At 45.3% G+C, this 23,199-nt stretch overlaps 1 protein-coding gene across 1 annotated transcript in view; it reads right to left on the bottom strand.

Annotated features, from left to right (window-relative positions):
- Positions 1-23,199, bottom strand: part of CACNG2 (calcium voltage-gated channel auxiliary subunit gamma 2) — a 50,801-nt gene that overhangs the window by 5,670 nt on the left and 21,932 nt on the right. The gene's annotated exons all lie outside the window — the stretch shown is intronic.

Here is a 23,199-nt window from a genome sequence, read left to right as displayed (position 1 = left end):
GGAAAGCTGGGCTGGACACAGTTCCATCAGGCTGGTGTATGTACAGGGCCTTCTGCCAGTTTCAGTCATGGGGCACCCTTTTTCACACACTCCATGACCAACAAGACCATCCCAACAGGGGCCAGTGACATCTTCCTGGGATGTCTACCAGGCTCTTATTTTCATCACTCATATCTTCTCTTCACATCAGGAGTACCACTCCAGAGAGGTACTCCTTAAGCCACATAGTAATTTTACCATGATCACTGATTAATTAGTATCTCAAATGATCAGGTTGTCCATTCTTGTACAGGGTTGACCACATGAAAGACAATTTCATTATGTCTCCTGGGGTTCCCACAAATGTTTTCTCCTACCCTCCATTCCATTTCCCTCTGGACACTTGCACTGACTGGCCATTAACACAGAACTGATGGACACAGTCTGTCCAGAAAGGAGAAATACATTGTCTGCATGAGGTGCGTGGTTAGACATGGTGATCCTGTGGGCCTCCTCACCAGATGTCAACCAACAGAGTGGCTCAGGCTCACTGATCCCTCAGCAGAAGCATTTAGAGCCCGAGTCCGAAAAGTGACAAATACTGTGGCAGCCTGGGTAAGCCTCCTGCCACCCTGACCCTGAACCCAGCTTCTGAACCAGCTGGATGTGAAGGGCAAGGGGAAAATGAAGCCACCACACCTAAGGTTGTTGCCTCTGGGAAGAGCCACAGAGCTCCTCCAGACCAAACCTACCCAGGCTGAGACCTGCACTCACCAGGTCCCCAAGTCATGTCTTGGAAGGTCTCTTCAGATGAATTTGAATGATCTTTCAGATATTTGTGAACACATGGAAGAAGGGACCAAGCTCAAAGGATTCTCCCTGAGTTGCTTCTTGAAGCCAGCCCTTGATGGATTAATGTTTGGGATGCTTTAGGAGGCAGTCCTGAGTAAATGGAAGGCAGAGTTCCTTTAGGTCTAGCCCCAAGTTTGGCTTCTTCTGCATCCATCTGGCTTGTGTCTGATGCCTCCAAGGTACTTATTGCATCTATTCAAAGAGCTTGCATGAAGAGACTGGAAATAGCAGAGAGGAGTGTGTGTGTGCATTAAGAGGTAAGTAATAGAAGGAAGTAGGAACAAAGCCTCTCTGTGTAGCTCTGACACACTATTCCCACACTGAAACTGTGGGTTATGAAATGTTATTAATCACCCATCCCCAATCCAGTTACCTAGTTCAAAAAGTGTCTGCTTCTCAGCCATGGATCTTCTGGAGGGAAAGCTTCATAGCCAAGTAAATTGCCTTGGCACACTTCCACCCTGCTACTTGCCCACTAAAATCCCCGGGCAGATACAGAATGAAGGGGCTCCTTTCCCTTGCTTGCCCCTGACTGCTTGGGGCCATCTGCCTGTGACAGATGAGCAGCTCCTCATCCTGGTCCTTTGGCTGCTGTCACTGCTGTACAGTGCAGGTGAACACTGGCACACTCTGGGGCACTGGGGAGGTCTTCAGCTTCAGATTTCAGTTCCTCGCCCAGCAGATCCTGAACACCGAGTTCCTCCTGCCTGTACATGCTGGGGGAGCAGGCAGAACCTGCATACACCTCCCAGGTGATGTTCCTGGCACACAGCCAGAGCCTCCCAGTTGGAATCAGCCAGGGAGGGAAGACGCAGTGCATCTGGAAACCCCCTCACTGTGTGACATCCTTTCCCTGCTTCCTTTTTTCTCCCTCTCCCCCGCTCTGTTTTTGCTGAATTTGAGGCTGATTAATTCCTATGTAAAGAATTGAGCTGCCTGGGGAAGATGCTGCATCTGGTGCAGGCTGTCTTTTATATGGACTTGCGTGGGATATCTGGTTAGAGGTTCAGCCGCTGAGGCAGGCTGAGGGTTATGTGCAGGCTCTTTGAGAATCTGCTCCTGGTGCTCAGTGTCCCACAGGCTTTGCTGACCTGGCTCCACAGGGTACTTGGCCATTGGAGTGTCCTGCCTTGGCTTGCTTAACATGCTGTGACATTGTGGAGCTGTCCTTCTCCACAGGCTCATATGCTGTGCCAGGTTCCCCTCCCTGGATCAACCCTACCGGGGTTCACGAGGGCAGTGTTGGTGCCACTTTAGTCCCTGCTTTGTCTGTGCTCAGCACAGAGGGCCGTAGGTTTGGATGCTGACTGTTTGCCTGTGCTTCCACACCCTCTCCTCCAATGCCTCCTAGCTCCTCTGGGCGATGGATGGGGAAAGGATGCAGAATTTAGGTCATTAACGCACTAACTGGGAACATAAGAGAACAAGATTCAGTTTTTGCTCTGCCACAGGCGTGCTGTTAAAACCACTTCTCTCTGCCTCAGAGTCCCACTCTGTAAAATGGGGGTGACAGCACTCCTCTGCCTGGTGCCGTACAGGGATGTGTTAAACAGGGCATGGTGTGGGTGTGCTGGTGCCAGCGGCTCCCAAACTGCACAGAGTGAATGAGTGAGTGATGGATGGCAGCCGTTCAGAAACCTGCTCGGTGTGGGGAAGGCCTTGATGTCGCTTCTTGTGCCAAGGTCACTCGGCAATTCTCTGACGGACATCTGTGGCCTGCTGAGATGGTACAGCAGCTTCCCTGGCACCTGTGCTGGTGGAAGCACACAGGGGGATGGAGCAGCTCAGCAGTGCTGCTGAGGTCTGACACAACAGCCTTTTCTTGTGCTGCACTTGTGGTCTGCGGAGCCAGGGATGGTGAGAGCGGCGTGCCACCCTACAGTTAATACTGCTAAATGCCTGAGCAAGATCAAATCATTATGTGGGAGGGCATGTAGGACTCTGAGAACCCCCCCAAGGAAGTAAGACCCACATCTCCTCTCTACTTGAGTCCCTTTGCCCTTCACATTCTTCCAACTCAAGGAATTTCATGCTGTGAACCTTGAAGCAGGGCATGTGTCTCTGTCTTCTCCCACACACCTCTCTGAGACACTTAAGCCACATGCTTCCACCTCCTCTCTGTAGCTCTCCCAGTGCAGTTTGGGCTCTCTCCTCATTCTTGCTCATGCTGACCCATCAGATCTTTCTCCTGTTTCTCAGTCCCTCTCATTAATGACAGCCACGTCTCTCTCTCTGGTGTATCAGTGTGGGCATCCTCCACACCCTCCTTTGGGGTGTGCAGGCTGCAAAGAAGGTGGGCATGCACATCAGCCTGTCTCAGGAAAGGAAGGCTGCAGATGCCCAGGTCCATAGAAAAGCACGAAGCAGTCTCCACATCCCTTGTTTGTTACTGGGAGGCGTTTGCTTGTTGCCTGTCCCAGCTTTGGAAAATACAGTTTAGAAGAGCCAGGACTGGTGCAGTAGGCACCCCTCCAGTGCCTGGCCAAGGACAGAAGCTGCCATTAAGAACAATCTCTCATACTGCCAAGAGGGACTAAATGTCTAAATGTCTAAGATAAAATTCAATGTCAACTGTGTGTTCATCTCTGAGAGAGACCTCCTCCAGTGTGGCGGGATCTTTGTTTGGGTATAAGCTGTCTATCCAGGACAGCTGGCAGCCACCAGCCCTGCTGCAGCAATACTCAGACTGAGCTACCCCCGATGAGAACCCAGCTCCGTATTGTTGGTGATATAGTTTATTTTTGTGCCTCTTTGTGCAGCCCTCTCTCTTTCAGAAGTCTTGCTTGCCTGCAGAGTGCAATCCATTGCAAAAGAGTAAGTTCCAAAGAATGAAAAGCTACTCCCTTCCTGTGAGGTAGGAACACTTTTAAATGGTCAGGACCATACATCTGAAAACTGTGAGCCAGAGGCAGAGGAAAACACATCCAAAAGGAGAGAAGCAGACAAAGAGGGATGAGAAGAGAAAGACCTGTTTTCCCAGAATGATTTGTGATATTTCCATTTATGGAGAAAAGCAATCCACTGAAAGCTTTCCTTCAGTCTCACTCTCTAATTTAGCAGAGGTTTTGGCATGATGGCTTCTAGAGAAATAAATAAAGGAGGCTGGATATAGCTGTTGTCTCTAAAAGCTGAGAAAGATGGTTTGGTGTTGGCCAAGGATTTGGTATCACTTTTTGTCACATGCTCCCCATATCATTTTAGGCAAGACACTTACCCTCCCCCACCACCTCTTCTTTCACTCAAAATGGGAATAATGTATTTCCCTGCCTCAGGAGACTAGGCTGAGGATATTTGTATTAAAAATATGAAAGTGATCAGACACTGGATCATTTAGTCCAGATAATTCTTCCCACCATCTAGTTCAAATGTGACATGTTCATTTTTGATGTGACCTTCTGTAAGTGAAGACTGCAAACACGACTGTTCTCAGAAGTTCCCACTTGTGCTGCCTGCTCTAGGAGTAAACTTTGGTGCAGATTAAATGTTTGCTATCTGCCCATGAAAGAGATACGAGAAATGGCACATGACAGGCTGGTAGTCAGACACAAACACAAACGCTTCTGCTCCAGGATTCTGTTTCTGAGCAGTGTCCCTTTGGTACCAGGTGGTGAAGTGGGGCTCAGAGCCAGCCTCTGGGCTACAGGGACAAATTCCACAGCTACATAGCAAACTGCTGGCATGCCTTTCTTACAAAAGGCTTCCAAACCAGGAGAAGAGGTCTGCCATCCCTGTCAAAAATTGACACCGGTGACACTGAGTTGTTAATGCCCAACCTGACATGACTGCAAGAAGAAGGAGTGAGGTTTCATGAAGTGACAAAGAGCGCAGAAAAAGCCTTTTGAAGGCATTTTGATTGCTCTTCTCCCTTCCAAGAATGAAGCACTTGAGAGCACACATAATTTTGGGGGATTTGGAGCTGATGAAAAGCGCGGTGGCAGTGAACACAGACAGTGCTTGTGGGCATCTGCTTTTACCCACCTGTGCTGACACTCCCAAAAGAAAGACTGGCCCTTCAAAAGGGCTCATTATCCCTCTCTAGGAATCTCTCCATAGAGAGCACCTTACAGAAATTAGGCCATCTTTTCACCTGCATCTCTACACAGGTTACAGGGTGTAGGGCTAAGCCAGCAAACAGAGCACAAGGGATGGTCATTCTGGGGTTGGAGAAGGTGCTGCTCTCGCAGCTCTGACCCTGCACAGTGGCAGGGGATGCTGTGCCGGGGTAATACCTTTGGACCCAGCTGGGTAATTTTAAGACTGGAGAATGCTCAGCTGTCATTAGGGACAAAGGGATTTTCCACGACGAGGTGAAGGTCAGTGGGGCAGTAAATGTGGTCTGAGGAGTTGACCCTGGGACAATAGCAGAGATCCCACGGGAACTACAGGCCATCAAAAATCTTGCCACCTTTCTGTCCAAATGCAATGCACCTGCTTTGATGCGGTCTTCTTCAATGCAAACACGCAGCAATGCATATGTTAAAAATCCCAAACAAAACCCTAGCAACATAACCAGTACGTGGCATACATAATTCTCTCCCTGGGGAGAGGATAAAAGAACAAACCACATGTGACTGATATCAAGCTCCATCATTTAATGTGCCAATGGAATTCATTCAGATATTGTGCTGAAGAAGCCTGTAAAAGAACTGGTGCAAAACAGAAATTGATCTTATAGTTATGAAAGCATATCTGCCCCTGCCTGTGAGGTAGAACCATTATACCAGGTCTCCTCACCTTATTCTTAATAATCATGTTTATTACAGCTGTTGCCAAGGATCAGATGATAAAGGGAGTTGCAGTAAAAATGTTACAAACACTGTCTTTACAGGCCACTGCTGCCTTAATGAGCATGGAGGAAGAGGTGTATCACAGCACATTAGCAATGACCAAAGCTACAGCAGTAAAACGGCCTAAAACATACTGGCTCTGAGGAGATTAATTTATTCAGGAGATGGCTGATAAATAGGGAAAGAAATGCAGACATAGATGGCATAAATAAGTGGGAGAAGCCAGTATGGAGTAGCATTGAAGAGGAGATGAGATGGAAGAAGAGGGGTAAAGAGAACTGCCAGTATAGAACACCAGGGAGATTAGTCCCATCCAAAACGATACCAGGCTCCTGTTCTGTCTTTTTCAGCTCTTCTCCTCACTTACTCTCTGCAGCCATCCCTGGTAATGACCTGGCAAAGGAGAGGGGGCTAATGACAGAAGGATCATAGAATCATTTAAGTTGGAAAAGATGTCCAAGATCATTGAGTCCATCCTTTGACTGATCACCATGGTGCCGACTTAACCAAAGCACTAAGTGCCATGTCCAGTTGTTTAATGCACTCTTTCAAGTATGGTGGTGACTCCACCACTTCCCTGGGCAGCCCTTTCCAGCACTTAACCACCCTTTCAGCGTGATGACCACACGAGCTGCTGGAGGTAACTCAAGTCCCTCCTGCAGAGCCTCAGCCAAGGGGGCCCACGCTGTGCTAGGGCTGGACTCTGCAGTGCTGTCAGCCTGGAACCGCTTTGCATTTTTCCTTGGAGGTGGCAGCCTCCCCTCCTTCCCACCCTGCTTGATGCTGCTGCATGCTGCTAAGTAGCCCATAGACTCTGCCTCAGAGCTGGCTACAGCTATTCCATGTACGTGGGTGGAGATGCAGTGGTAGCAAAACCTATTATTAAGATTATATGAAGATTTCCATTTATAAACACCCTCTTTTTACAGGGTTGTAACTTTCAAAAATATCCTCGCTGTGGCTTGAAATTTCCCATGCTTTGTCACAGGCAGGGAAATGAGATTGGCTGGGAAAATTGGGCAAAGGCTCCTGGATGCGTTTTGGTGCAAACGCAAATCCAGCATGTTGGAGCTTTACAAACTGAAACATTGCAAGTGGCTGGATTTCGGGGTCTGCTACAAATCTGTCCAAGTCACAAAGGAAAAATCTCAACACAGCAATAATAAAAAACATTTAAAAAATTCTTTTTTGCAGACACCCAGTACAAACGTCTCCCACGGTAAAAAAATGCCTCTGTTTCCTAGACTTCGCCAGAATCAAGCCTGGACTGAATTTCTTCTGAAAATAGTACTTAACACAAAAATGTATTAGGCTCATCTAAATCATTGAAAGCTGTGGATAACTGTGCTACTGCTAATGTTCTATTTCTCACATTTGCCTTCGGCACTGACATTGAAAATAATTTTACATATACATATGAAACAAATGCGTGATTTCATTTATATGACAATGAAATAATTAAGTTTTTGTAATGACATTTGCCTGTGTGATTCAATGAATGAGTAAAGCATGAACAATATCTCTGGTTCCTCAGCAGAGAGATCAGAAACTATTTCTACTGCTGTTAGAGTGACTAGTGTCACTCTAGGAAGGAAAAATATATGAACTTTCTGGCTTACAAGCCCCATACCAGTTTTCAAGGTATATTAGCTGAGTTAGTAGAAATACTGTCTTTGCCTTGCAAGAAGAGACAGTACTAGATTTGAAATGATCTGGGAACCAGAAATAGAATTGAGAAAAAGTCTTGTAAGTAGTTGTGCTCAGATGTGGTAGCATGATGTTGGGTTTCAAATTTGAAGAACATAACTTAAGTACTGGACCTGCTGTGGTAGAGGATGGAGAAATAAAAGCAGAAGTTGGTCAGGACATGCAGAAATGTCCAAGCAAAGCAGGAAGGGCAAGTAAAAGAAACCAAGAAATTACAGATGATTAAAAAAGAATCTATCAATTTGTAGCAAAACAATTTATATGTGTGTGTGTGTTTAACGAGTCAAATGTGACACTACAACTGCGAGTCGAGTGACAGGAAGGGTGATGCAATTATCTGCAGTGAGAGAGAAGTGATGTGCATAAGGTGTGGGAGGAGAGGAGATGCTCCATAGCTACCACAGGCAATCCCAATCCCACGGCTGCACATCCAGATGCAACAGGAAGGAAGACACCAATGTAAGCCCCAATGGAAAGGGGTGAATGGGATGGAGGAAGTATTTAAGAGCTGGTTGTTCTATTTTCTTTTTTTTTTCCCCTTATCAGGGCAACAATATTGTAACTAGGACAGTTTTTGCATATAGGGTTACAACATCTAACTCTCAGAAATCAGAGCATGTAAACAACATCCTAGCTGGAGGAGGGCATAAGGACTGAACCATCTCAAATTTGGACTCAAAGATCCAGAGCTCAAATGGATTAATCTTTCCCCAGAAGTATGTAGAGGAAAATCATGGGCTAGAAAATTTCTGATTTAGTTCATCCTATTGTGTTGCATTTTTCTGCTCAGATGTAACTGTGTTGCTGATCTATGAGTGTGCATCAGAGGACAGAGCCAGGCTCACCTTGTACAGTAGGTCATGTTTTGGATCAGTGATGAGACTGTAACTCTAGTGGTCACTGGAAGTAACTGCGCACAGACATGGGTTTATAGGCAAGAAAAGAGGGCAAACCAGCCCTGCTTATATGGTGAAAAGTGTCCTGCACAGCCTGGGACGAGCCACAAGCTACGCATGCCTTGGTGCAGTTATGAGCTGAGCCCCTAACTGAGCAGGAACCAGGGCTTAGCTATTCCCAAACTCCACATCTTGAATCTTGCAGTTGTAATGCTGTGTTCACAAGACTTTTTGAATGCAATTTCCTTAGTCATTTTTAAATTATGCTGTTAGGAGGAGAAAAGGCACTTCAAATCTTTCAGCTCCAGCTCCACATTGCATTTGTCTCTGACATATCCAGCTGGATCTATAGGGAGATACTGTCCTCAGTTAAACTGGTGTAAATCTAGTGTGACTCTGAGCTGCTCCTTCAGCATTTAGGGCCACAACCAAGAGAGGAATTAAGCTTTCAGCTGTTAATTAGCTCATGAAGTATGTGGTGTGCTTTAGGGTCCTTCAGAATGCAAAGCACTATATAGAAATTATTATTAGTTATTAATAACAAAAATACCAAGAACCCCAGGGAAATAAGCCAAAGAATGGAACAAGTCAATGACAGTGGCAGCTTTTAATCCATCCTCCCTCTTCTGTGGCACTTAAGCTCTCCTCCCCCTTCCCCTCCGAGGCTCAGACACATGGAGGAAGGGAGAGCCCACCATCACACATGTTTAGCAATTTGGCAGTCTCAGCAAGTCTCCTGTGTTCTCCCACACAACATCATCAGCCTGCAGTAAGAATTGTGAAATCTGTAGCAGAATTGACACCCAGCAGTAGAAATTTTGGGGAATAACAGTGTGTGGGAATTCCTCAGCTTGCCTCTCATGGAAAATTGCAGTGCTGCCTAGTGGTCTTCAAGGCTTTTCATTTCATTGCCCTGCCTTCCTCTGGGAAAACGACTGAGAAGGTAGGCACTGCTTGCTTTCTTTAAAGGTGAGAGATGAGACCCCCCCCAGATGAGAACTGGGGGTCCATTCGCTGTTGCCTGAGTGGGAGCAAGTGTCTCCACTGGAAATTCCCAACCTGTTCTAGCCACTCCAGTCCAGGAGATGATTGTGAAATCTATTTCAGGTGAGGAAATAGAACAAGGGAAGGGCTGGACTTTCTCTAGTTCTTTTTTAGCCCAGGGAGCCCAAAGGCCTTGATGCAGCGCTGACAGAGGTCCCACAGCGCGGGGGCTCTGCGGGTGAGCGTGGCAGCCATGACGCCCTCACTGGGCGTGCACACACTTGCCTTGGAGAGGGGAGGCGGCTTTGCCCAGGCAGGGAATATTGGTTATCCCTCAGTCTGTTCAGGAAGTGCGCTGGGATTTTTGCTGTCCCTTCAGGCAGCCCACCAGAGATGGCCAGGAGGGAACTGGGCATAGGATATCCTTGGCAGAAAGCCCTGCTGACTGCAGCGCTTCAGGTTGAGCTGCAACATGCAGGACCAGGCACTCACGGAGCTTTTCTGTGCTGTGTCCTTTATGCCCTGGAATGCACCACCTACAAATTAGAAAATGAAAGCCCTGGGGAAGAGGTCAGGACTTTCCAATTTTGCAATTTCCTCTGGCAGTCGCTACATCTCACCCTCCAGCACTGGTGTTTTGGGAGAAGCCTGACCCAGAACAGATAGCCTGCTGGGCTCTGGGGAACATGCTGGGATGGAGGGAATGTGAGTGTGCTGAAGGTCTTCAGGATGTTCACTCCTGATGAATCCAGTCCTGACCTGGACCTCACTCACAAAATTACCCAAAGCCTCCCAAATGTTCCTAAATCAATAAGGAATGAGAAACGTGAGGGAAAACAGGACAGGAAGAACGGAGGACTGATTTGATGTATAGCAAGCCTCTTTCTACTGCCAGCTGGGGAGGAAGCCACTGGTCCTGAGCTAGCCACTCGCAGAAAGAGTTAGTCATGTCTTCAGGGGACAGCCTCCATTGCAGTCCCTCCCAGTCAGCCTGAATGCTGAACCCAACCATGGCTTAATATTGTTTCTTGCATTTCTCAGCTATGCTAGGATTTGGGATTTGAAGAGTTGTATGGGTTGTTTGAAGAGTTGTATGGGCATGTAGGGGTTCCAAAATTTTAGGTTCATAGCTCCCTGTGCTTATTTAGGTGCAATTTCTGGCAAGGCAAATATCCAGTGTAACAACCAGACTGGTCTGTGAGTGTTGTAGGAAAGCATTGCCCTCTGCACTGAAAGAGCCAGGACAGAGAGTTTGCTTTGTTACACACATTATGCTTATTTTTCACTTGGGTCACTGGAGTTCAGAAAATGTTGATAAATACAGCTTATATCCCACAGGGCCATGCAGGGTAGCTGTGAGTCTGATCCAATTGCCTTAGCACAGCTATGCCGAGGCTCCCAATGTCTCCAAACAAGCTACTGCTGTTCTAACTTGCTGCTTTACTCATAATCCACATCAAACACTGGGTGTTAAAGTAGATATTGCACAGATTTGATTTTAGGTCCCTTTCTATGCAGCTGAGCAAAAAACAAATGCCAAGCCTTGCAAGTGTTGCTAGCTTTTAGAGGCTGCTATTAGAACATTAATAATTTTATTATTGTTATTTCCTCAGGGTTACGGGTACCCTGGTGATTTACAAGAAAACAAAGTGATTTGGCCCTCTCCTTAAGCTCTTACAACAAAAGTTAGACTGAAGCACAGCACTGGGCTTATTTAACAAGCAAACAGTGCCAGCAGGGTGTTTGGAAAAGGGAGGTTTATAGCAGCACAGGATCATGAGACATTTACGATTGTGTGCACATGTATATCCTGTTAGTTTATGCTGGCTTTTAAAAAGAAAACCATAGAGGGGAAAGGTGTGCTGGAACTAGGGATAATGCCTGCAAGAAAAACAAGAGGAAGTCAGTGAGGGAAGGATGATTTGGAAAGGGGAGGCTGAAGGGAAGGCTGCAAAGGAGGAGTGTGACTCTTCCTGTGGCACAGCCAGGGAAGGCATATGGGGGAGCAGGTACTGCTGCTCAGTCATAATAACTCTTTTGAAGCTTGACTGCAAGTCGTGCTGCTCCACCAATATTTTTTCATCCACTGAGCACACTAATTTATTGCAGAAGAGTCTGTAGGTGTGAGCTATGTGCTAAGGCTAATCTCTGAAGCATTTCCAGCTACTCTACACGTAACATTACTCTTGCGTCCCAGGGAGGAGGCTATTCATAATGGAATAAAATTTACTCACAATACTAGACTGGGGAATATTATTTTTAATGTGATCTGGTCCAGTTACACTCAGTTAGAAACCTGAAAGGCCGTTTCAGGGTTTTGAATCATGTCCAAGCAGGTACCAAGCCACTTTCTATGTCCTGGATTGTACTATCTGGAGACATCCATCAGAGCTTCTCGTACCAAATTGTGCCTCTATACTCCCCACCTACACCACACATGGAATAACATAGGTCTCAGAACTGAAACTTTCCTGTTTTAAAGTCTTTAACACGAGAACTTGTCTCCTAAGACTGCCAAAACCCAAATCCCTTTCATATCTGCCCAGTTTTCCTTGGAAAATATTATCATTTCTCCACTGGAATCACTGGTCTGAAGTACCAGCCCCTTTCTCAGTTTCTAATTTACTGCTATAGCTGCAGCAGTCTGTGAAGTAACAACAAAAGTTGTGCTGCATCTTAGATCTTAACCTCATTCTCTTACCTTTGAACTCAGTTGCCAGACAAGAAAAGTACCTAGATCAAAGAACAGCAGCATCTCAGCCTCACTGTGTGTTTGTCTCTCCACGAGTAAATCCCTTTTTTTGGTCTGTGCCACAGCCACTGCTGAAAGTCTTTCTGTCCTGAAGTTGGTCAGCATTTTTCAATGAAAATTTCTCAGAGGGGTGCAGGGACTGTGACCTGGTCACCTGAATCCCAGGGGAATAAAGTGAATACCTGAACTATTGGTTTACCGACAATTTCAGTGCATGTAACTTATGGTTTTGGTTTAAACAAAAAAAAGGCATGAAAAACTATCTTTTTCCCACCCCAGTGTAGAATAGCAAGTTTTGTGATTCCAGAGCTCTGTGGGATGGGAAAGTAGTCCATGTTTTTCCAGCCTGGCCTCTGCATCTGCTTGACTTACCACGCACCTTACTCAGCATATGTTTGCAGCTTCTCTTTGGGTCCTGCTGGGACAGCCATGGCTGCTGAAGACACAGCTGGCCAGCTGTTCCTTGGGCACCCCTTGGCCACTTTACTTACAGTTGCCACACCTCAGTCTACCAGTCTGCTCCCTCCAAACTGACCTCTGAAATCCATTGCGCACCAAGACCTCTTGATCGGCACGGCCTTGGAAGGTGCTGGCCTCGGTTTTGCTGAGCCAACACCAGAGTCAACCTCAAACATGGAATTCAGAAAGTCTCTGCTCTGAACTGTCTCTCGTGGAGCCCCTTTTATTGAATGTCTAAATGAGTTTTGCCCAAGCTGGAACAAAAACCATGCAGGTTTTCCTCTTGTTTCCTGTGTAACCTGACATAACAAATGGATTGTGCCTCTTGAGAGCTGCCCTTCACTCCTCCTGAAGGGCTCCTCTTTTTCTGTAGTGCACTTCACAGTGCGCTGCAGAGCAGAGGCCATCGATACGGCAGAGGGAGAATGAACAACTTTGCCTAACCCTGGGATCCTGTAACAGCCCCAGCACTGGAGATTCCCCTGCAGGGGGTGGGAGGGGTGTGGGTGTGGAGAGAAGACAGAGCATACCCTGACAAGCTGGAAGCCTTGTGTATAAAATACCTGTGGAGACTGGCAGGGAAAGCAAGCAAGCTGGGACTGGATGCCTTCCAAGCATCAGAGCAAAACTGAGTCTCTCAGTGGAGGATGCTAAATTTTGACAACGGGAAAGAAACAGATAGACAAGGGGTGAGTGGGAGGGGAAAGCCTTTTCCTGATAATGCCGTCTGCTTGTAGCTTTAAGCATTATTATATATTTCCACATGCCACCATGTGTACACAGCATTTTACTGGCAGCTAAACAGGCAGAATTTTGTCCTCAGGATTTTGCAATACAAAGACCCCAGTACGTGGGGCACTTGCAAGTGAGGATACCCAGCTCTTCAGAAGAGGCTCTCAGCAGCCATTAGGCAGCAGCTACAAGGCCTGGATCCTGCTCCTGATGAGGTCAGCGGGAAACGGTGGGGACAAGATTGGGCCCAAGACTTGCAGGATGAAATGAGGGAAGGAAGTGCCTGCAAAAGGTCACAGGCTGAGTTGCGGCATGTTCATATCTTGTTTGCTCCGGGCTTTGGCTGTGTGTATCTGAATCATTCCTCATTCCAAAGATGTAATATAGTAAACAAAGTTAATAGTCAGAAGGGGCAAAGCTTGCCAAGGGCATAGGAGAAGTGGAAGTCATTAACACAGGGAGACTAACTGCAGTAGATGAGTCCTAGGGCAGGCACGAGGGAGGTGAATAAGGCTGTGCAGTGGAAGGAGGGGAGAGGACAGCAGGAGAGGAGGAGCAGAGTCATTGCTGCAGGGCAATGGAGGGGGCTGGGGAGGGGCAGATGTGCTGAGTGAGCACCGAGTAGCATGGGAGAGGAGACAGGGAGCAAGCTCCAAGAGAGCCACGTGAGGCCTTGAAGATGAAATGAGAACTGAACTTTGATGTAGAAAGAGTCTGGAAGTCAGCACAGGGATTCAAGAAGAGGGAATGACACAAGTGGAACAGCAGGTAAGGAAAAGATAATGTAACTGCTGCATGCTGGGTGTTTTAGTGTGAGTATTAAGCCTCCCCTACAGTCCTGCTGGGCCTCTCTGGCTCTGAGAATTGAGCGGGTTTGTGCTTTCATGATCTGGTCTAAACAGCTGGGTAAAACATTTTCCCTTTATTGCTTTTGCCTAATCAATCATCCACACTCATCAGGAGTGTTGATTCGTAAGGGAGGCAGTGGCAGGGAGAGGGCTGTCTGTGATTGGTGGGATGGGCACCACCAGAGCAGCAGAACAGTGTCACTGGGGGGCTGAGGATCTCCCATCACAGCCCACAAGCTGTAGGGTGCAGAGCATTTCTACAGGGAGAAAAGTTATGGGATTTCCTCCAATCTCATGACTTCCCCAAAAGTTGATCAAGGGGATAATCCCAGCAGTAGAACATTTTCCACACTCTGCGGGTTCCAAAGAAGATCAATACCACTGTCTCTGTTGTTTATTGTGTCTTCCCTAGGTCATGTCTTGTCAAGGGTGTTTCCTGCAGGACAGAACTGCCAGAATAAGCAAGAAACATTCCTGTTCCTGTGGCTTCTTCTGGGACAAGCTTCATCTCCCATCTCTGAAACCTTGAGTATATTCTATGAGGGTTTTTTTAACAGCTCATCTCTCCATTCCCCTTTGAAACAATTTTCTACATATGAATTTCTTCTATTTTCTTACCTTTGATGATCTTTAGACTTCTTAGTTTTTAGCTTATTGTTCCAACTCTGGTGACTTTCTTCCTGCTACCCCTTCCTCTTTCTTCTCCTTCCTTTGTAACTATTGGCATGCAGTTTCTGAAATGCAGCTTCCTGATCTCTGGGACTCAGTCCTAATAAGGTCAGCTTTTCCCACTCTACCCAGTGCTGCCTTGCTCAATTTGCACCAATCCCTGTTGTCTCCTAATTTCAGAATTACACTAAAACTTTGATTCCCTTAAGCATTTTCCTCATATGCCTCTTAGTGCTCATCTGCAGTTTGACTGGCTCCCTCCTTTCATCTCTCTCTCCATTATTGCAATACCTGCAGTGCTGAGTTAATCTCCATTTCTGTCCAGCACCATCTGCATTAAAAACTGAACCCAAACCTAAACAAAATCCTTTACTTCAGGATGCTTTAGCAAGTCTCTGATTCTCAGTTGTTTGGGTTATACTTTCAGGAACAACAGTGTGAATCCATCTTTCATATCTACCAGGAGACTTAGGGTAGCTTATCAAGGATAGTCTTGCTATTCCTTCTCTCCCTGTTTCTTTGACACCACTATTATTCCCAGCACACCCATATTGTCTTCACCTCCTAGCTCTTTTCCAGACAATATACTTTTCTCATCTTTCAATCACAGATTTCCCTGATTTATATTGTTCAGACTTAACAGCCCTGTTTCCTGAGCCTTTCTCATGCCTTTCCTCCTACTCTCTTTGCAGCCCTGGAAGCATCTGACATAATTCAGTCGCTCAAGAAAACAACTACTTCTCTTGACCCTGGTACCTCTCATCATTTAGGCCTATCTCTTTACTCTGTCTTTTTACTTTACTCCAGTGTGTGTTTCCAGTAATTCCATAGCTTCTGGTACTCTGCTCAGCTCTTTGAAAAGAAGCCATTATCTGCTGTGTCCTCAGGCTCCTCCATTGACACCGCCGTTCCACTTAACAAGCACCCAGAGCCTCCTTATTCTTCATAGAGCACTTAAGAGAGTCACTCCCTGCTATCTCTCCTACATGACTGTCCTCATCCATTTTCACTCTAGGTTCATGCAGACGGCAGTGCAGGAATCTAATGATCTCCTCTTTACTAATGATGCCTGGTCCCATTTCTTTTTTTACCTCGTGGCAGCCTTGTGAAATGGTTGCCCACTCCATCCGTCTCGAGGTATTCACTGCGATGAAGGTACTGTCGTTTCTTAGCAACTGCTCAACTTTCAAGTGGTTCTTCGAATGGGGATGCCTCTTCCGTGCTGGGATCTCTTCCCCAGAGATAAATGATGCTTTTAATATTTCTTTTTCTTATAAAAATTATAATCATACCTAACATTCATAGAGCTCAAAGTATTTTACAAAATCAGTAAGCATTGTTTTCTCCATTGTAGAGAGAGAAAAGCTGAGTCACAGGGACACTAGGGCCAATATTTTCGTGTGTTCATTCATTTTATGCATCTTCATTTCTGGGAACCCAGTCTGAAATAACTTAACCTAATTGCTTTGCTGTAGGACATGAAAGGGAGCAGTAGGTCTTGAGCACCTTTGAAAAATACAGAATAGAACAGTAGGTGCAAAATATCTCAGATGAGGCACAGAGAACTGAGTACCTATGAAAATGTAGTTGTATACCATCTGATCAAAACCACAAAGAGCTCCCTTACTTCTGACATCAGAGCCAGAGACCTCCATTCATGAGCCTACTGCTGCTTCAGGGTCTTCTTTCTGCCTTAAGTGGTAGAGAGATGTGATGGTGCAAAGCATCAGGGTATTTTAGATGTTTCAGAGTAACTCTTCATGCTGTGACATATTCATACCTCCTCAGTTGTTTTTTTTTTTTTTTTTCTGTGAGGAGGGTAGAAAACAATCCTGTCCTAGAAGAACTGGTGGACTAGTAGCTAGACTTAATATTGAAATGGTAGAAACTGGTTCAAAATTCTTGTCACCCAGCAAAGACTTCACCCTAGCCTTCCCATATTTTAGATGAGTTCATTAAATATTTGGTTGTTCTGACTGCTTCTTCTCTCCTTCTGGCCAGCCAGTCCATTTCAGATCGAAGCAATCTTTTCCACTGAGACTAGAAAGTATGTTCCTGCAGAGTGTCAGCTTCAACACACTGTCATTCACAGACAAAAAATGTGTCTCAGTAAAAAATTTCTGTGAGCTCTATTTGCCACGTTAATGTCAATAGTACTCAAATACACAGAGTTTTATAGCTGCATTGGCTTGTCTCTGCTACCTGGAGCCTCTCTTGCCTAAGGAAGTTTCTGGTTTGTATCAGCTTTTCCCAGTTAACTTCTTCACGGGTAGAATAGTTCCTCTTAATCTAAAATGCTTCAAATAATCCATATAACTTTCCTGTCCCTTTTTGAAACCCATTCTGCATATGTTGTGTGATGGCTGATGAACAACTCAGCATGAGCCAACAGTGTGCGCTCTCAGCGCAGAAAGCCAAAGGAATCCTGGGCTGCATTGTCAGGAATGTGGCCAGCAGGGCAAGGGAGGGGCTACTCCCACACCTGGAGTGCTGTGTACAGTTCTTGTGTCCCCAGTACAGGAAGAACATGGAACTTTTGGAGCAAGTCCAGAAGGGTGCCATGAGGTTGATAAAAGGACTGGAGCACTTCTACAAAGACAGGCTGTGGAAGTTGAGGCTGTTCAGCATGGAGAAGAGAAGTTTGTGTGAAGACCTCATTCATTTTTTCAAATCTCTCTCCTTTATTTTCCAATCTGCTTTGTTCCCGTCTATGCCATTACTCAAATTTCTCTGCTAGCAGGGGCTTCCTTAGTGTCCCACAGCTCCAGCTGTTGACATGTCTTTTTCCAATACTGCTTCCTTTGCCTGGACTAATATTTCTCTCTCTGCTTTTTAAACTCTCTCTGTCTCTCTCATTCTCTGTCTCCCCTGTCTTGATTTCAATTGATAACAGATTTTAGTCCTGGGTTTTTCCACTGTGAACCCAAGCCAGCCTTCTCTTTTCTAGCACTCAGTACAAATGTTACGAAATATAGGATTGGTAAGGAATGTAAAACTGCAATTCCATGCGTGATCAACAGAAAGTCGAATTTCTTTTGAAGAGTCTGGGAGATACCCACTTCCTCGAAACCATTAACAGTCTCTCCCATGTGTTTCAAAATAATTCTTGAAGGAACATAATAGCTTCCCTCAATTTGTTTGTTGATTGACTTTTTTTTGACAGCACAAGGGCAATTCAACCTCTGACTTGTTTGCTAATCTGTTTCTGCCAGCATGGCTTTAAGTATATGAGATGTGAATTCCAGTTATTTTCTAACTGGAGACATGTACTCAATGACTTTTATCCTATGCCATCAATTGAAAATGGAAAATATTTGGGTTTCCAGTTCTCCCACAAAAGAAAGAATGCAACAAAAATATGCCCAAAACCCCAGATGCTTTTGCAGCTTTTCCCTCATTCAAAAATTTTCAGTAAAAATTTTGTAGTTTCTTTAACTTGTTAGTAGTAGTGACTCATCAGAGTGAATACTTTTTGGTTATAGAATCAACATTTGCTTTTTACAAACATGTTCATGTAAATGTTGCCATTTGAGGGAAAATCCATGCCAGTAAATATGTTTCTGGAACAGTCACAGAAGGCAGACAAATGGAGTGGGAGCACAATTGAAGCTAATTTGTTTAAAGTAAACTGAATGATCATACTCAAATATTTTGTGTGGTATTTACTAAAACCTATGTTCTTGCCCATCAGATGACAATTATGTAATTTTTGCAAGGTAAAACAGGCGTGTGAGAGCCTAACCTGTCCCTTCAAATAGTAGGAGTTAACCAACACTGGGAGATGTCCCATGCTGAGTTTTTGTTTAAAGGGTAGTCTTAGAGGTTAGTATTAAAAGTCAGGTGTCACACACTTTTCACTCCAAATGCATGTATACACTCAGCCAAAGTTTGACTGCATCCACAGAATCCATCTTTGATGAAGAAAATGTGACTGCAGAATCAATACTTTAAGGTTTATGACAGGTAGAGGGTATAAAAAGCTTCCTTCATTTGGTGGAAATATATCAGCTTTCTTATTTATTGGTCTGTCTAGCTTTGTTTCTTTCCTTGGCTGCTACAGGAACACTGCTGTTGTAACACAGGATAATCTTACAGGTGCTATGAAGGAGCACCACATCTCTATCTTGTTTGTTGGACAGCAAGGGGCAAATGTGGAGGAGTACAGTAGAAGTTAAGGTGGTTTAAACTGTGTGAGTTGGATGCTGGCAGGACAGGGAGAAAGCCACATTACAGCAGCTCAACTGCTTCAGATTCACTCAGTTCAAGCTGTGAACACAACCAAATACATTTTGCTGGCATTTTTATAAGTTACAGACTTTCATCTTTTCCATCCAAGCCAGTGAAACATCTCATGTAGCTTGCTGGGTGAAAAGCCTCTGCTCCTGAGTGGGGAAGTCCCAGAATTATACCCCAGATATTTTATGCAGTGAAACGGCTGCAGCACAAAGTAATGGCTGTGGATAAATAAAGTCGGTATTAGAAATTTATGTTGCAAGCGTCTGATGAACTGTTCAAAAGAGAGATGACAGTGTTGTCACATCTAGCTCTGGACCAATCATGCCACTGTACACCATTACATGCCTAACATATAGATTATAATCCAGCTATGAACTGCTGAGCAGCCCTGGGACTCACACGTATTCCAAAAGGAGCAAGCCACCAAGCGCTCATCATGGTGCGTACTGGTGACTGTGAGCAAACAAATCTGGGCCTGTTTGCAGAGCCATATGACTGGGTTCCTCTGCTACACAGCCTCAGGTTTGGAATACAGCATCTCTCTCTAGCATAGCCCCATTTCCCAGCTGGCCTGAGAAGCCAGCTCCAGGCAAGTGGGATTAACAACATGCTGACACTCACACATGCAAAGAATTAAGGGAGATGACAGTAAAGAGGAGTTGCCTGTGACCAATGCAGCCACTTCTATATCGAAGTGGGAATCTTCTAAACACAAGAGGCCCAAGGTGTTACCAGGGGTCTGCACAAAGCTGTTTGAAGCTTCATGTCTTCAGCATCACTGTTCAGTACCCAGAGGCGCAGCCTTGCCGGGAGCTCGGAGTTTGGAACGGCTCCTCTGGCTGTAGGTTTGACTGCCCTGACCAGGCTGAACCGTGGGCAGCCTAAAGCCTGTTTTGTGTGTTTGTCTAACATGTATCACAGTAGGAGGTTCTGCTTTATGAAATACAGTTTCTAATTGCAACCCAGGGTTTTCCAGACCAGTGGCATTGGCTGGCAGACATTCACGTGGCCCCAGATTGCCTTTTACTGTGTTTCTCATCCTCCCATTTATCCAATAGACCATTGAACTATTGAGCAGCTCTGGCTGACACATTTTTGCAGCTCCGAGACCTACAGCACATGATCCTCAGTATATGGAGACTATGATCTCTTGTTACATTCAGGGAAAAAAAAGATAGTTTTTGTCAGAAAACAGCTGAATTGGTTGGTGTTGCTCTTAAAACTTTCTGCCTACTTGTCACTGCATGATGAGAGTTGTATGATCCTTGAGCTGTTGTGCAATTTCCCAAGTAAGGAGCCAAATAAATGGGATTTCAGAAGAATATTTTTTCTTTTTTCTTCCTGGATGCTACCAGATTTGAACTCTTCCACCTCAGTGGAGGAGTTCAAATCTGGTAGCATCCATGCTGACCAGAGACAACTTCACTGCCCCTGCTCCAGGGCTCTGAGGATGCGCTATGATATGGTGATTTATCTAGCCTAACCCTTTGCCAACAGTAAGCAGTTAACTCCTGTTTCATGCTCAGAAGTCTGTAAGTGTTAGCTCACAAAGAGAAGTCCACCCATCCCCAGGACAGAGGGGAGCCCCCTGTGCATTTGACTTCAGGGACTAGAAACAGGTAGCGTGGGATTTCACCAACTGGTGCAGGGAGGCATCAGACATGTTCCCATGGGTTCAGAGCCTTCAATTCTCACACAGTGAGCTCCCAAGGAGCTTAATTCTGCAGAGCACATTTTCCTACATCTCTTACTCTCTGGCTGCTTTCTTATTACTGTGATTAGGTAGATGAAACACTGCTATTTCTTTTCTTGTGTGCACAACCTAGGAAAAGCCATACAAGGTGCTTCCTTTGGTTTTCTTACAGGCATGTGGCTCAGGCAGGGCTTACAATTTTTATTGATTTGAGATCCAGGATGGGCTATTTTCAGTTCTTGATGAGTACCCACTGAGAACTGCCAGAGTGAGGAGATGGGATAAGTCTCAAAGGTGTGATGCACAAACCACTAAAACGGAAGTATAAATTTTTAAAAACCCAAATGTCTGGAACTTTGGGCATAGCTGTTCTTCAGTGATACACCACATTCACTCGGAGTTCTGCTGGGATTTGATATCCATGAAACCTAGCTGCAGCTGAGTAAAGCCCTGTGCAAACTAGCCTGGCCTCACAGCTGACCTGGCTTTGAGCAGTAGCTTGGACAAGAGAATTTGTGAGGTTCCTTCCCACCTGAATGTTCCAGTTATCCTATGATTCCAACTCAAATACCACACACAAATGTCTGACCAACCTGTTCTTTATCGATATCCCTTGTGCTGTGTCTAGAGGGTGTATATAAACAAGCACAACTGGAGGTGAAAGTCAGTGCTATGCCATTGCAAAGCCTGTAAATAGAGTGATTCAATGCATACACAACGTGGTAATGACCAGACTATAAACACCTATGGAGCAACTCTAAAATTTAATTCTACCACAGCATCCAGCTGCTGAAATTTGTGTTATAACTAGAAGTTACAAGGAGAAAAGGAATTGGATTGAAAAAAATATACAGGGAAAAACAGACTTTCTCAAATCGGCAACATGTTGACAGATTTCTGTCAGTGCAACATATATTAAAGTAAAAGAAGCTTCCATGCTAGTCTAAACATAGGAAATGGGAGAGTGCTCCAGCAGATCCACCCCACTGGCTGATTGTGATGTTCTTCAAAACTGGTTAAGGCTCTGAGAACATTTTGGGATGGAAGCCCAGGCTTCCAGGCTAACCTAAGATTTATGATGCAGCATGATTATTATTATTACTATTATTTCCAACATACCAGGGAAACTGAATCAGAAAAAAACAACCAAAACTGAATTCTAACTCAAGCCAGGGATAATTTATTCAGCTTGGGCTGACCATGGATCTCGCCACATTTGAGGAGAGCAGGAATATTGGAATCCCAGAATCCCAGTGAAGCAATCTCAACAGTCCAAAAACTCAATGCCCTTCACTGCATGTAACTGCGTTTTGATGGGAAGTAAAAGAAAGAGCTTGTAGTTTACATGAAAGTGCAGCAAGAATCCAAAATCTATCGACTTCTAAAACCAACAGTAAGCCCCAGTTCTTCACCTATCCCGCCTGGGGCATAAACTTCCCTCAGAGGCATATTTCTATGCATGCACTTACTGTAGAAGACAGAACTGGGAATATCAGTTTTGTCCCTTCTCCAGTGGGGCTTGTACAAGTTCATTCCATTACTGCACTAATGAGACTGGTGCAAGAAATGAGGTCATGACTGCAGTTACCTTGGACCTTCGAGGGTCTCTGGGGAATCATAGCCCTTTTCTCTAGGAATGCAGCTGCATGCTTTCAACCTGCATTTATCTTACAAAGCAGCATGTCTCCATTTGAAGTTCTGCACAACAGGATTCTTCATAATGGACTTGACAAATCTGGGGCAGTGCACAGAAAATCTCCCTTCAAGGGAACAGGTTCAGGTGCACCGACACTGATTTTCACTCTTCAGCAGATGGAAGGCTATTTGGAGGTGGAACACTGAAGATGGCATTATTTGCCAAGAGTTGCATTCCAGAGTTTAAAAGAAAGGATCTGTCAAAGAGAGAGGTTATGCTGGTAAGAAACTCCCAGACCACTTCAACTCCATTGCATCAGGAGGACTGAATGATCAGTGGCCTTGAGCAGATGCTCCTCTAATGGGAGTAGAGGCCATTGGGAAGACTTTTTGTAGCTGTGGAATGTGTCCAAGCAGAGATACAAGGTGTGTAAAAGGAAATAATCTAAGACAAAACAAGAAAGTGTACAGCCATCCAAGCATCTGGAGAGAGGTAGCACTGGCTGACCTGACAGACTTGTTGGTATGTGCATGGTGAAGCCTGAAGATGAGCTTCCAGGGATGGCTGAACACATTCTCTCCCTGAGGATTTCTGGATGGGATTCTCAGATGGGGATCTATCTCTCTGTGAACTCACTGAAGCATACACCAGTTCCAGACTGTGTTGCCATGCTCAGTAGCTTGTGGGAGAGGAATAGTGTAAAGACAGTTCTTGCCATGCTGGACTTAAGAGGTTGCTCTGAGAAGTGGGGGCACGTCAGGATCTTCACTCCTCTGCAAAGAGGGAAATGTCCCAGGCAGAAATAGAGTCCTGGGGATAGGGGTGTATGATGTACAGAATAAAGCTAAGGTGCTAAGATGACCATATTTCAATTTCTGATTAATAGTAAAAGGAGAAGGATGAACAGGCTCTTCCTTTTTTTGTCCTATCATGCTGTCCTATCCTCTAAGGCTGCTGAGGTATTGCTAA

The sequence above is a fragment of the Serinus canaria genome, chromosome 1A (assembly GCF_022539315.1).
Source record: "Serinus canaria isolate serCan28SL12 chromosome 1A, serCan2020, whole genome shotgun sequence".
NCBI classification, from domain to species: domain Eukaryota; kingdom Metazoa; phylum Chordata; class Aves; order Passeriformes; family Fringillidae; genus Serinus; species Serinus canaria.
This window is presented reverse-complemented; position numbering and strand designations above follow the sequence as displayed.